Below are 12,200 nucleotides of genomic sequence, written 5' to 3'. Positions count from 1 at the left end.
AAGGGGGTGAATACATATGCACGCACCACTTTTCCAGTTTTATTTATTTKGAATTTTTTGTGTTATTTTTTTAATTTCACTTCACCAATTTGGACTATATTGTGTATGTCCATTACACAAAATCTAAATAAAAATCTATTTAAATTACAGGTTGTAATGCAACAAAATAGGAAAAACACCAAGTGGGTAAATACTTTTGCAAGAAACTGTAGGCATAGGCTAGCACATTATAACATTACACAATTACTTATTTGGAACTAACAGAATCTAGAAAGTAAATAAATGCTCTCAAAGCACTGCTACACAGTTCACATTATTTCCAAAACCGTAAGTCTAAATTTCAACCACAATTCATTAATTGCAAGGAAAGAGAGAAAACTGACATGTTAAACAAATTGCAGCCACTGTGTATCAGATGGAGCTAATTGAGGCCCTACAGGCCTCGAGTGGAGATAACCTCCCCCCGTCGTGCTCTGACTGCAGCCCATAGCCCTCTCGGCAGCCCAGATATTAAACCACTGCTGCATCATTACTTTAACCTATTGACCCCGGCTGCTGTGTGATCCCTGCAGCGTCTGCATCTCAGACACAGTGTATATTATTAATAACAGAAGCTGTTAAGGTAAGCACATATTGATCCTGGCTGTGAATAAGATAGAGAAGGGGTCAAGGACCATTCAATCTTGCCTTCTAATGGGATGACTTCACCCGGCTCCTCCTCCCTGCCCAATTGGGTTTCTCTGTTTGACCATGTTTGAAAGATGTGTTTGTTCCCTGACCTGATGAAAGTCACAGGGCTGACAGGAGGATGTCTGTAAAAGAACTCTGGTTTTCCCCTACACAGACCACTGTCAATCCACTTCCTTAGTGAGCTGTCAGTGAAATCAAAATGTGCAGCTATTCACTTCACCACCCTTAAAGGTAACTGTCCAGTGAAAATCTCATTTTAAAAAGCTCACACCAAAAATATTGTTGGCTTGTCCTTTATTTGTAGTAGTGGCCAAAGCGTACATTTGAGAAAAAACACTCAGTAAAACCTCATTTCAAACTTGTTTTTGAAACAAACTGTTTACAACAAATTTGCTTGGATAATGACATTCTATTTGGCCCGAGACAGGCCTGTATGTAAATTCTCCAGTGGGGAGAAGGATCCTTCGAGGCTCAGGGAGACATGGGCCTTTATCAATCAGATTTGCTCACCTCCTGCGCTCTCTCTCCTCCGCCGCRCTCTCTCGCCACCTGAAAAAGGTCAAAGTTAATCGAGGAGAGTCGGCGAGGAGAGTGAACGTTGGATGGAAATGCGCTTGTTGGAAATGACACAGTCCTTCTCCACTAACGCATCATTAGGCAAATGACGTTTACAGGGGTGGATTAAAAAAAACTAAAGTACTCAAAACAAATAAAGTTAATTGTACAATACATTTTATAGACATTATATATACACTGAAAAAATATATATAACACAACCTGCAACAATTACAGGTCATGTAAGGAAATCAGTCAACTGAAAAAAATTGTTGCAGGTCTATGGGATTCACATGACTGGGCAGGAGCACAACCATGGGTAGGCCTGGGAGGGCATAGGCCCACCTACTGGGGAGCCAGGCCCAGACAATTTTTCKCCACAAAAGGGCTTTCTTACAGACAGAAATAATCCTCAGTTTCATCAGCTGTCTGGGTGGCTGGTCTCAGACGGTCCCGCAGATTAAAAAGACGYTTGTGGAGGTCCGGGGCTGGCATGGTTATACGTGGTCTGCTGTTGTGAGACCAGTTGGACATATTGCCAAAATCTCTATATCGATGTTGGAGGCGGCTTATGGTAGAGAAATTAACATTAAATTATCTGGCAACAGCTCTGGTGGACATTCCTGCAGTCAGCATGCCAATGCACGCTCCCTCAAAACTTCTGTGGCATCTGTGGCAGTGTTGTGTGACAAAACTGCACGTTTTAGAGGGTCTATTTATTGTCCCCAGCACAAGGTGCACATGTGTAATGAACATGCTGTTTAATCAGCTACTTGCTATGCCACAGCTGTCAGGTGGATGGGTTATCTTGGCAAAGGAGAAATGCTCACAAACAGGGATGTAAATCAATTTGTGCGCAAAATTTGAGAGAAATATGCTATGCTGTGCATATGAAAAACTTCTGGGATCTTAATTTCAGCTCATGAAACATGGGACCATCACTTTACATGTTATGTTTACATTTTTGTTTAGTAGAGATAAAACAATTAATAGCATATTGTTTTTACACGTGTGTATTAGAGGTCGACCGATTATGATTCTTCAACGCCGATACCGATTATTGGAGGACCAAAAAAAGCCGATACAGATGAATCYGACAATTTTTTTATTTATTTGTAATAATGACAATTACAACAGTACTGAATGAACACTTATTTTAACTTAATATAATACATCAATAAAATCAATTTAGCCTCAAATAAATAATGAAATGTGTTCAATTTGGTTTAAATAATGCAACAACAAAGTGTTGGAGAAGAAAGTAAAAGTGCAATATGTGCCATGTAAGAAAGCTAACGTTTAAGTTCCTTGCTCAAAACATGAAAACATATGAAAGCTGGTGGTTCCTTTTAACATGAGTCTTCAATATTCCCAGGTAAGAAGTTTTAGGTTGTAGTTATTATAGGAATTATAGGACTATTTCTCTCTATACCATTTGTATTTCATATACCTTTGACTATTGGATGTTCTTATAGGCACTTTAGTATTGCCAGTGTAACAGTATAGCTTCCGTCCCTCTCCTCAAGGAGAACAACCACTCCAAGTCTAAGAGCGAGTGACGTTTGAAACGCTATTAGCGCGCACCTCGCTAACGAGCTAGCCATTTCACATCGGTTACACCAGCCTAATCTCGGTAGTTGATAGGCTTGAAGTCATAAACAGCAGAGCTGCTGGCAAAATGCACGAAAGTGCTGTTTGAATGAATGCTTATGAGCCTGCTGGTGCCTACAATCGCTCAGTCAGACTGCTCTATCAAATCATAGACTTAATTATAACATAATAACACACAGAAATACGAGCCTTAGGTCATTAATATGGTCGAATCCGGAAACTATCATCTCGAAAACAGAAGCGTTCCGTATTTTATCTAACGGGTGGCATCCATAAGTCTAAATATTCCTGTTACATTGCACAACCTTCAATGTTGTCATAATTACGTAAAATTCTGGCAAATTAGTTCGCAACGAGCCAGGCGGCCCAAACTGTTGCATATACCCTGACTCTGCGTGCAATGAACGCAAGAGAAGTGACACAAATTCACCTGGTTAATATTGCCTGCTAACCTGGATTTCTTTTAACTAAATATGCAGGTTTAAAAATATATACTTCTGTGTATTGATTTTAAGAAAGGCATTGACGTTTATGGTTAGGTACAGTCGTGCAACGATTGTGCTTTTTTCGCAAATGCGCTTTTGTTAACGCATCCCCTGTTTGGCGAAGTTGGCTGTCTTTGTTAGGAAGAAATGGTCTTCACACAGTTCGCAACGAGCCAGGCGGCCCAAACTGRTGCATATACCCTGACTCTGTTGCAAGAGAAGTGACACAAAGAAATTCATGTTAGCAGGCAATATTAACTAAATATGCAAGTTTAAAAATATATACTTGTGTGTTGATTTTAAGAAAGGCATTGATGTTTATGGTTAGGTACCTTTTTCGCGAATGCGCACCGCATCGATTATATGCAACGCAGGACACGCTAGATAAACTTGTAATATCATCAACCATGTGTAGTTAACTAGTGATTATAATTGATTGATTAATTGTTTTTTATAAGATAAGTTTAATGCTAGCTAGCAACTTACCTTGGCRTCTTACTGCATTCGCGTAACAGGCAGACTCCTCGTGGAGTGCAATGAGAGGCAGGTGGTTAGAGCATTGGACTAGTTTACCGTAAGGTTGCAAGATTGAATCCCCTTTATATTTTAAGTATAGACAAATTTGCTAGCTAACAAGGCAGAACAGTTGAATTGTTATGAACACACCCTTCAGTCCGTGTRCAACTGTTTGAACAGCGTGCAAGCCTAGAATTGTAACAAATTCTTATTTACAATGACGGCCAAACCGGACGACACTGGGCCAATTACGCGCCGCCCTATGGGACTCCCTATCACGGCCGGATGTGATACCGCCTGGATTCGAACCAGGGGCTGTAGTGACGCTTCTTGCACTGAGATGCAGTGCCTTACACCGCTGCGTCCGTGTGTGTGTGTGAACTATTTAACTGTACATGCATGCTTAAAAGGCCGCAAAAAAATATTATATTGGTTATTAGTATTGTTTTTTGGGGGGGCAAGGAAAATATCAGGTATCGGCCAAAAATGTCATATCGGTGCATCACTAGTTTTGACGTATACTGGTTAAAAAACCTGATTTGACAGCTTGGCSAACACTTGGATATTTAAATTAGCTCCCACATAGGGGGGCACTGGTGCAGACTGCCCGAGCTCAGCTGCACCAAGTGAACTAGCATGGATGGATTCAGGAAGCACAATGGAACTACTAGGGCACTTTACTACAACAGCAATACATGCAGACTGATTATTTCACAAGCGTGAGTCATTTCTATTCTTTGCTGTGTCACTAGATTCCTGATATTTTTTCTCTATTTTTGTCACTATATTCCTAGCTAAGRTAGCCGCCATAGGTAGCGTTAGAATGCTAGCTAATAGAAGTCACTGGCGAGATACAGGTAACTGCCAAAATAATGAAAACACTTCAGTAAATGAGGGATACAAAAGTATATTGAAAGCAGGTGCTTCCAAGTTGGTATTTCCTGAGTTAATTAAGCAAATAATATCCCAACATGCTTAGGGTCATGTATAAAAATGCCCAGTTGCCCATTATTTTGGCTACCATGGCTAGAAGAATAGATTTCAGTGACTTTGAAAGAGGGGTTGCAAAGGAGCATAGGTGGTTTAAAGGGTATGRGTGTCTGTCACCTGATCTCAAACCCAATTGAACACTTCTGGGAGATTCTGGAGCAGCGTCTGAAACACCGTTTCCCACCACCATCAACAAAACATCAAATGATTGAATTTCTTATGGAAGAATGGTGACGCATCCCTCAAAAAGAGCTTCAGACAAAGGTAGAATCTATGCCAAGATGCATTGAAGCTGTTCTGGAGTCTTGTGGTGGCCCAACGCCCGATTAAGACACCATGTTGGTGTTTAAGTTATTTTGGCAGTTACCTGTAGCTGTTGTGTAGGCTTTGTCCTTTTTGCTAAAACCAGCTGTGGATTGCTTGGCTTGCTAGCTTGTGTGCAGTTGAGTGTGCACTACTGAGCCCATGGGGTTTTCTAATATAAGCAAAGTCCGTCCTCTCTCCTCTGATCCGGAAACCGATAAGTGGTCAACGCATGTGTCAGTTTATTGGTAGGCAAACAGAAGTGTTATCCCCTCCTCGATAGCCACCTTTCATCGAAGATACTCATGTGAATCCTACCTCGACATTTTTTTTTTATCTGCCACACCCCCTTCGAATCAGGTTTTGTTTTGTTGGAGGAGAAAACATACACACTAGAGGTCGACCGATTAAATCGGAATAGCCGATTAATTAGGGCCGATTTCAAGTTTTCATAACAATCGTTAATCTGTATTTTTGGACACCGATTTTATTATTGTTTTTTACACCTTTATTTAACTAGGCAAGTCAGTTAAGAACAAATTCTTTTTTTCAATGACGGCCTAACAACAGTGGGTTACCTGGCTTGTTCAGGGGTAGACCGACAGATTTTTTACCTTGTCAACTGGGGGATTCGATCTTGCAACCGCTCGGTTACTAGTCCAACGCTCTAACCACTAGGCTACCTAACGCCAAATAATAATAATAAAAATATTAGTGGTCTTATGGTTGTGAAATGCTTATATATAGCCTAGCTATAATTTCACAATCCCTGAATTCATTAGATTATTGCTGACTGTTTGAAATGCAGTATGTGTCCTTTAATTGAACAACAAATGAAAGGCCTATTTAGAGAAAACATTTGTATATATATTGTGAATCGCCCATAAATTTGAGAAAATCATATCACCCAGGCCTAGGCCAAGTACCACCAGGGGTCCTAGTAACCCTGGTTGGGAAGCTCTGATCTAGAACAGACAAAATGAAATATACTTTTCCAACACACACAGTGCAGATATCCTTCATTACACTGCCTGACTCTGAATTCCAAAGTCATACACAGGATGTTTGCTCAGAATAGATAGTACTGAACCATTGACTCAACAACCACCTAGACCCTCTGAAAATGACCTAGTAAGGACAGTCATTTCAGGAATCAAACTGAAATTCCAATACCAGGTCCAATTTTCCTAATTTAAAAGCAACTGACCCCAACACTGGTGACTAGTTCTAATTGTTTCAAGAGATAATATATTTCTGTATATAAAGCCCAAATCTAAAACCGTTGTTAAGAGCAGCCTCAAGCAGACAAAACCATTAGCATTTCCTCCTGTGTTGCTGCGATAGCGCATAGGAATTCAACCCCTGCCAACATCATTCTCCCATTTTCCTAGGAAGGAAAAGGGTTTGAGGCAGTGTCCTGAGATCTGTACAAAATCCTGTGTCCCAGTAGGTGAAAAATAAGAGGAATTTATTGATGCTCAACTTATCCACTACTAAGCATTTCACTGTTAGTCTACACCTTACGAAGCGTGTGATAAATACATTTGATTTGAGATTGCCATACAACTGCCACCCTTCAGCTCCAAAATGTCAATGTCAATCTCAAGGCCCATTTTCCAATCCGGGGGGCATAAAATGTTATTAATGTACTTCAACTCCATTGTAACCACCACAAATATTGAAGTCAGCAGAGAACCTCACAGAGTTGAATGAGGCAATTAAATACCAGCTCCACATTATTTCTTGTGGTTTATGCCTAGGTGTCAATTGCCGAATGACAAACAAAGTATAGCCTAAATATAACATCTCAGCAAGGACCATAAACATCAGGTGCACTTGACGTGTTGGACTAAAACTCAGGCAAAGGAAGAAATGTCCGCTCTCAAACTTAATTAGGCTGCAAACATACTGAATTTCAATGATTTTACTAAGTCACAGCTCATAAGGAAATCAGTCAATTGAAAATAATTCGGCCCTAATCTATGGATTTCATATGACTGGGCAGGGGCACAGCCATGGTTGGGCCTGGGAGGGCAGAGGCCCACCCACTGGTGAGCCAGGCCCAGCAACTGGGGAGCCCAGCCAACCAGAATAATTTTTCCCCCAAAAAAGAGCTTTATTACAAACAGAAATACTCCTCAGTTTCATCAGCTGTCCGGGTGGCTGGTTTCAGACAATCCCGCAGGAAACCGGGTGTGGAGGTCCTGGGATGGCGTGGTTACACGTGGTCTACGGTTGTGAGGCTGGTTGGACTTACTGCCAAATTCTCTAAAACAACAGTGGAGGCGACTTATGGTAGAGAAATTAACATGAAATTATTTGACAACAGCTCCAGTGGACATTATTGCAGTCAGCATGCCAATTGCACGCTCCCTTAAATCATCTGTGGCATTGTGTTGTGTGACAAAACTGCACATTTGAGAGTGGCCTTTTATTGTCCTRAGCACAACATGCACCTTTATAATGATCATGCTGTTTAATCTACTTCTTGATATACCACATGTCAGGTGGATGAATTATCTTGGCAAAGAACAAATGCTCACTAACAGGGATGTAAACAAATTTGGCCACAAAATTAGAGAAATAAGCTTTTTATGCGTATGAAAGACTTCTGGGATTTTTTTATTTCAGCTCATGAAACATGCGACCAACACTTTACATCTTTCATTTATATTTTTGTTCAGTATAGAATAGGAACCTACAATCTAAATGCTTGCTGATGAGCATTAAAGGCAAGGACATAACCAATCAACCTTAACTTCCAGCAAAGCAATATTCTATAAATGGGTCAAACGTGAAAAATGAACTAAATGTTTATTTTTGCATAGTCCATTTTAAAAATGTGTACTGTTGGAGATAGGGTTTGTCCAGTGCCACATTAAAAAGGGAAAGTTAGTCCTGTTCCACTTTAAAATACCTTGTTAATACCCTTCCTGCGGAAACAATCATTGTGAGAGCCACCCGGAGGCCTTACTCTTAATTATAAAGTGGTTATCTCAGACATCAGTAATATGCTCAGAGGACAGAAGTCGTCTTGAGCCCACAGCTCAACACTAATTGGGCTTTCCACTCAAAAATAGAATGAAAAAAGTTGAAGCGGGATCATGAAACAAGGACTCAGCTTATTGTACCCAGTCTTTCAAAATACAGCTTTTTAAAAAGTGTTAATTTGAAGTGCAAAATGAAGCTGAGCATGATGCTGAATGTAGGCTACTTTTTACATGCATTGTATAAGTGCACTTTGGGAAAAGAATTGCATACATTCACTAGCATTTCATTACTCATCAGGATCGATAGATTCAAAACAATAGTTTCAAGTATAGGTCGACCGATTATGATTTATTCAACGCCGATACCGATTATTGGAGGACCAAAAAAGCCGATACCGATGAATCGGCCAATTGTTATTATTATTTTGTAATAATGACAATTACAACAGTACTGAATGAACACTTATTTTAACTTAATATAATACATCAATAAAATCAATTTAGCCTCAAATAAATAATGAAATGTGTTCAATTTGGTTTAAATAATGCAAAAACAAAGTGTTGGAGAAGAAAGTAAAAGTGCAATATGTGCTATGTAAGAAAGCTAACGTTTAAGTTCCTTGCTCAGAACATGAGAACATATGAAAGCTGGTGGTTCCTTTTAACATGAGTCTTCAATATTCCCAGGTAAGAAGTTTAGGTTYTAGTTATTATAGGAATTATAGGACTATTTCTCTCTATACCATTTGTATTTCATATACCTTTGACTATTGGATGTTCTTATAGGCACTTTAGTATTGCCAGTGTAACAGTATTGCTTCCGTCCCTCTCCTCGCTCCTACCTGGGCTCGAACCAGGAACACAACGACAACAGCCACCCTCGAAAGAGCGTTACCCATGCAGAGCAAGGGGAATAACTACTCCAAGTCTCAGAGCGAGTGACGTTTGAAACGCTATTAGCGCGCACCCCGCTAACTKGCTAGCCATTTCACATCAGTTACACCAGCCTAATCTCGGGAGTTGATAGGCTTGAAGCACAGCGAAGAGCTTCTGGCAAAATGCAGGAAAGTGTGAATGAATGCTTACGAGCGTGCTGCTGCCTACCACCGCTCAGTCAGACTGCTCTATCAAATCATAGACTTAGTTATAACATAATAACACACAGAAATACGAGCCTTAGGTCAATAATATGGTCAAATCTGGGAACTATCATCTCGAAAACAAGACATTTATTCTTTCAGTGAAATACGGAAGCGTTCCGTATTTCATCTAACGGGTGGCATCCATAAGTCTAAATATTCCTGTTACATTACACAACCTTCAATGTTATGTCATAATTACYTAAAATTCTGGCAAATTAGGCGGCCCAAACTGTTGCATATACACTGAAGTGACACAATTTCACCTGGTTAATATTGCCTGCTAACCTGGATTTKTTTTAGCTAAATATGCAGGTTTAAAAATATATACTTCTGTGTATTGATTTTAAGAAAGGCATTGATGTTTATGGTTAGGTACACATTGGAGCAACGATACGCACCGCATCGATTATATGCAACGCAGGACACGCTAGATAAACTAGTAATATCATCAACCATGTGTAGTTAACTAGTCATTATGATTGATTGATTAATTGTTTTTTATAAGATAYGTTTAATGCTAGCTAGCAACTTACCTTCAGTTCTACTGCCTTCGCATAACAGGCAGGCTCCTCGTGGAGTGCAATGTAATCAGGTGGTTAGAGCGTTGGACTAGTTAACTGTAAGGTTGCAAGATTGAATCCCCCGAGCTGACAAGGTAAAAATCTGTCGTTCTGCCCCTGAACGAGGCAGTTAACCCACCGTTCCTAGGCCGTCATTGAAAATAAGAATGTGTTCTTAACTGACTTGCCTAGTTAAATAAAGATTAAATAAAGGTGTAAAAKAWATATATATAATAAATAAAAAGAAATTMAAAAGAAATCGGCCAAATCGGTGTCCAAAAATATTGATTTCCGATTGTTATGAAATCTTGAAATCGGCCCTAATTAATCGGCCATTCCGATTAATCGGTCGACCTCTAGTTTCAAGCCTATCACGTTAACACTGCTCATCAGAGAAAACATAACTGAACACCAGGGTTGCTGTGGTTCTTTCTCCCATGGTGTCCACATCTCAACCAATCAATGGCAGCAACTTCAAATCTACTAACCTTCATTCAATAACCAAAAAGATAATGTGGTTCCTTAAGCAATTAATTATTTAGGATAAGCCGGCCCCAAAATGTCTGGAATACTCTGCAATTATTAGGCCAGTTGAGTGTTAACATACAGTGCCTTCAGAAAGTATTTATACCCCTTGACTTTTTCCACGTGTTACAGCCAGAATTTAAAATTGATTAAATTGAGATCTGTCACTGGCCTATACATAATACCCTATAATGTCAAAGTGGAATTATGTTTTTAGAAATGTTTCAAAATYAAAAGCTTAAATGTCTTAAGTCAATAAGTATTCAACCCCTTTGTTATGGCAAGCCTAAATYTGTTCAGGAGTAAACATTTGCTTAACAAATCATGAACTGCATGGATTCACTCTGTGCAATAATAGGGTTTAACATGATTTTTGAATGACTACCTCATTTCTGTACACCACACATACAATTACCTGTAAAGTCACGCAGTCGGCAGTGAATTTCAACACATTGTTTGAAGTACAATATACCAACATAGCTACCGTAGTAAGTCAAAGCTATGTGCTGGAAAACCTTGGTAGAGCATGGATGGAATAGGCATTGTGGTGCTCATGTGAATTTCCTTTACTTTTCGGCTTCAGACTAATGCCTACTTCTCACTTACAATACATGAATGTAATAAAAAAATAAACGTTTCAAATGTATTGCAAACATATTTCAGAACTGTATACAAAAACACTTTACTGTAAAAAAAAATAATAAAAATGAATACAGTTGTAACATACCAGAATAACGATGGGGCGTTACTGGTTATGGAAAAACTTTTACATGCAACAGTCAGCCATATGATTCACCACTAGCCTCTTAATAGTAAGCAAACAACTCTAAGCATCTCGATAGAACGACTAGCTCCAACAATAAACACATGCTGCTGGAATTCACCAAATGTTTGGTGTCTTCATATTTAGCTAACGTTACTAATGACGTGAATACACATATGTCCACGTCATTCACTTAAATTGTAAAGAAAAAATAGAGGAAAACCATACATTGCCAACTGGCAATGAAATATAGCTAGCTCTATGCTTGCGAGGTTAGCCTACCGGCTAACTTATTAGTGTTGTACACATTCAATAGGCTGCCTTCAAGTTAAAGAGGACACGCAAAATATTCAAAGTAAATATGGTGTTTTACTTACCTAGGCACGTTTTTGAAAGACAAATATCCACACGAAATGCATAACGACAGAAAATATGCAAATGTTTAAAGTCTAGTTGACAGCATCGCTCCTGAATCCGCCATCTTCATTCAGCAATCGATGCATTCTGCCGAAACTCCCGAATGAACCAAAGTGAGCAGGAGGAGGAGGGAGATTTCGTAACAGTGGACATACAAACGTTGTTTATTTGGAATAATTTCTCTGAATGGAGAGGAGGAAAATCCTCGAAATGACCCATTTTGAAACAGAATTGTGTTGGTATTTTAAGGTAAAAGCGCAAAACGAACAATACAATTGATCATGCTTGTTTTAACCCCCATAACACTGATATATTTCATGATACCCTTGTCCCAACAGAACACCCCGAGCTTCTTCCAGGCTTACTTTTTACTCACATTACTTTTTACTCACAGGTGCATAAGGGGCGAAAGTGCAGAGCTTATTCCGCTATGCTACTCCTTTTACTTGGGTCATCAAAGTGATGACAAAATATTGACAAAACGCTAACTTTGGCGTCTGAGCAGGTAGCAACTAAAACATTGGGTATTCCAATGTGAACCGCATTGTCTGAACGTCTAATTTGGGAACCCTTCCATGAAAGCTAATTGTTGGGGAAATACTCAAAAACACAATTAGTTATCACATTGTATGTCCTATTTCCACACCACATAG

The 12,200-nt window shown here is 39.4% G+C and overlaps 1 protein-coding gene across 6 annotated transcripts in view; it reads right to left on the bottom strand.

The window, feature by feature from the left end:
• The window catches only part of LOC111977593 (bifunctional heparan sulfate N-deacetylase/N-sulfotransferase 2), a 218,920-nt gene extending 207,262 nt beyond the window's left edge, over positions 1-11,658 (bottom strand). For all 6 annotated transcript variants that reach the window (XM_070448492.1, XM_070448495.1, XM_070448491.1 and 3 more), the window contains exon 1: positions 11,508-11,658. The gene's annotated coding sequence lies outside the window, so the exon portion shown is untranslated. The remainder of the gene's footprint in view (positions 1-11,507) is intronic.
• Between the last annotated feature and the right edge of the window lie 542 nt (positions 11,659-12,200).

The sequence above is a fragment of the Salvelinus sp. IW2-2015 genome, linkage group LG18 (assembly GCF_002910315.2).
Source record: "Salvelinus sp. IW2-2015 linkage group LG18, ASM291031v2, whole genome shotgun sequence".
NCBI classification, from domain to species: Eukaryota; Metazoa; Chordata; class Actinopteri; order Salmoniformes; family Salmonidae; genus Salvelinus; species Salvelinus sp. IW2-2015.
Note: the sequence above shows the minus strand (reverse complement) of the source record. Positions and strands in the feature narration are given on the sequence as shown.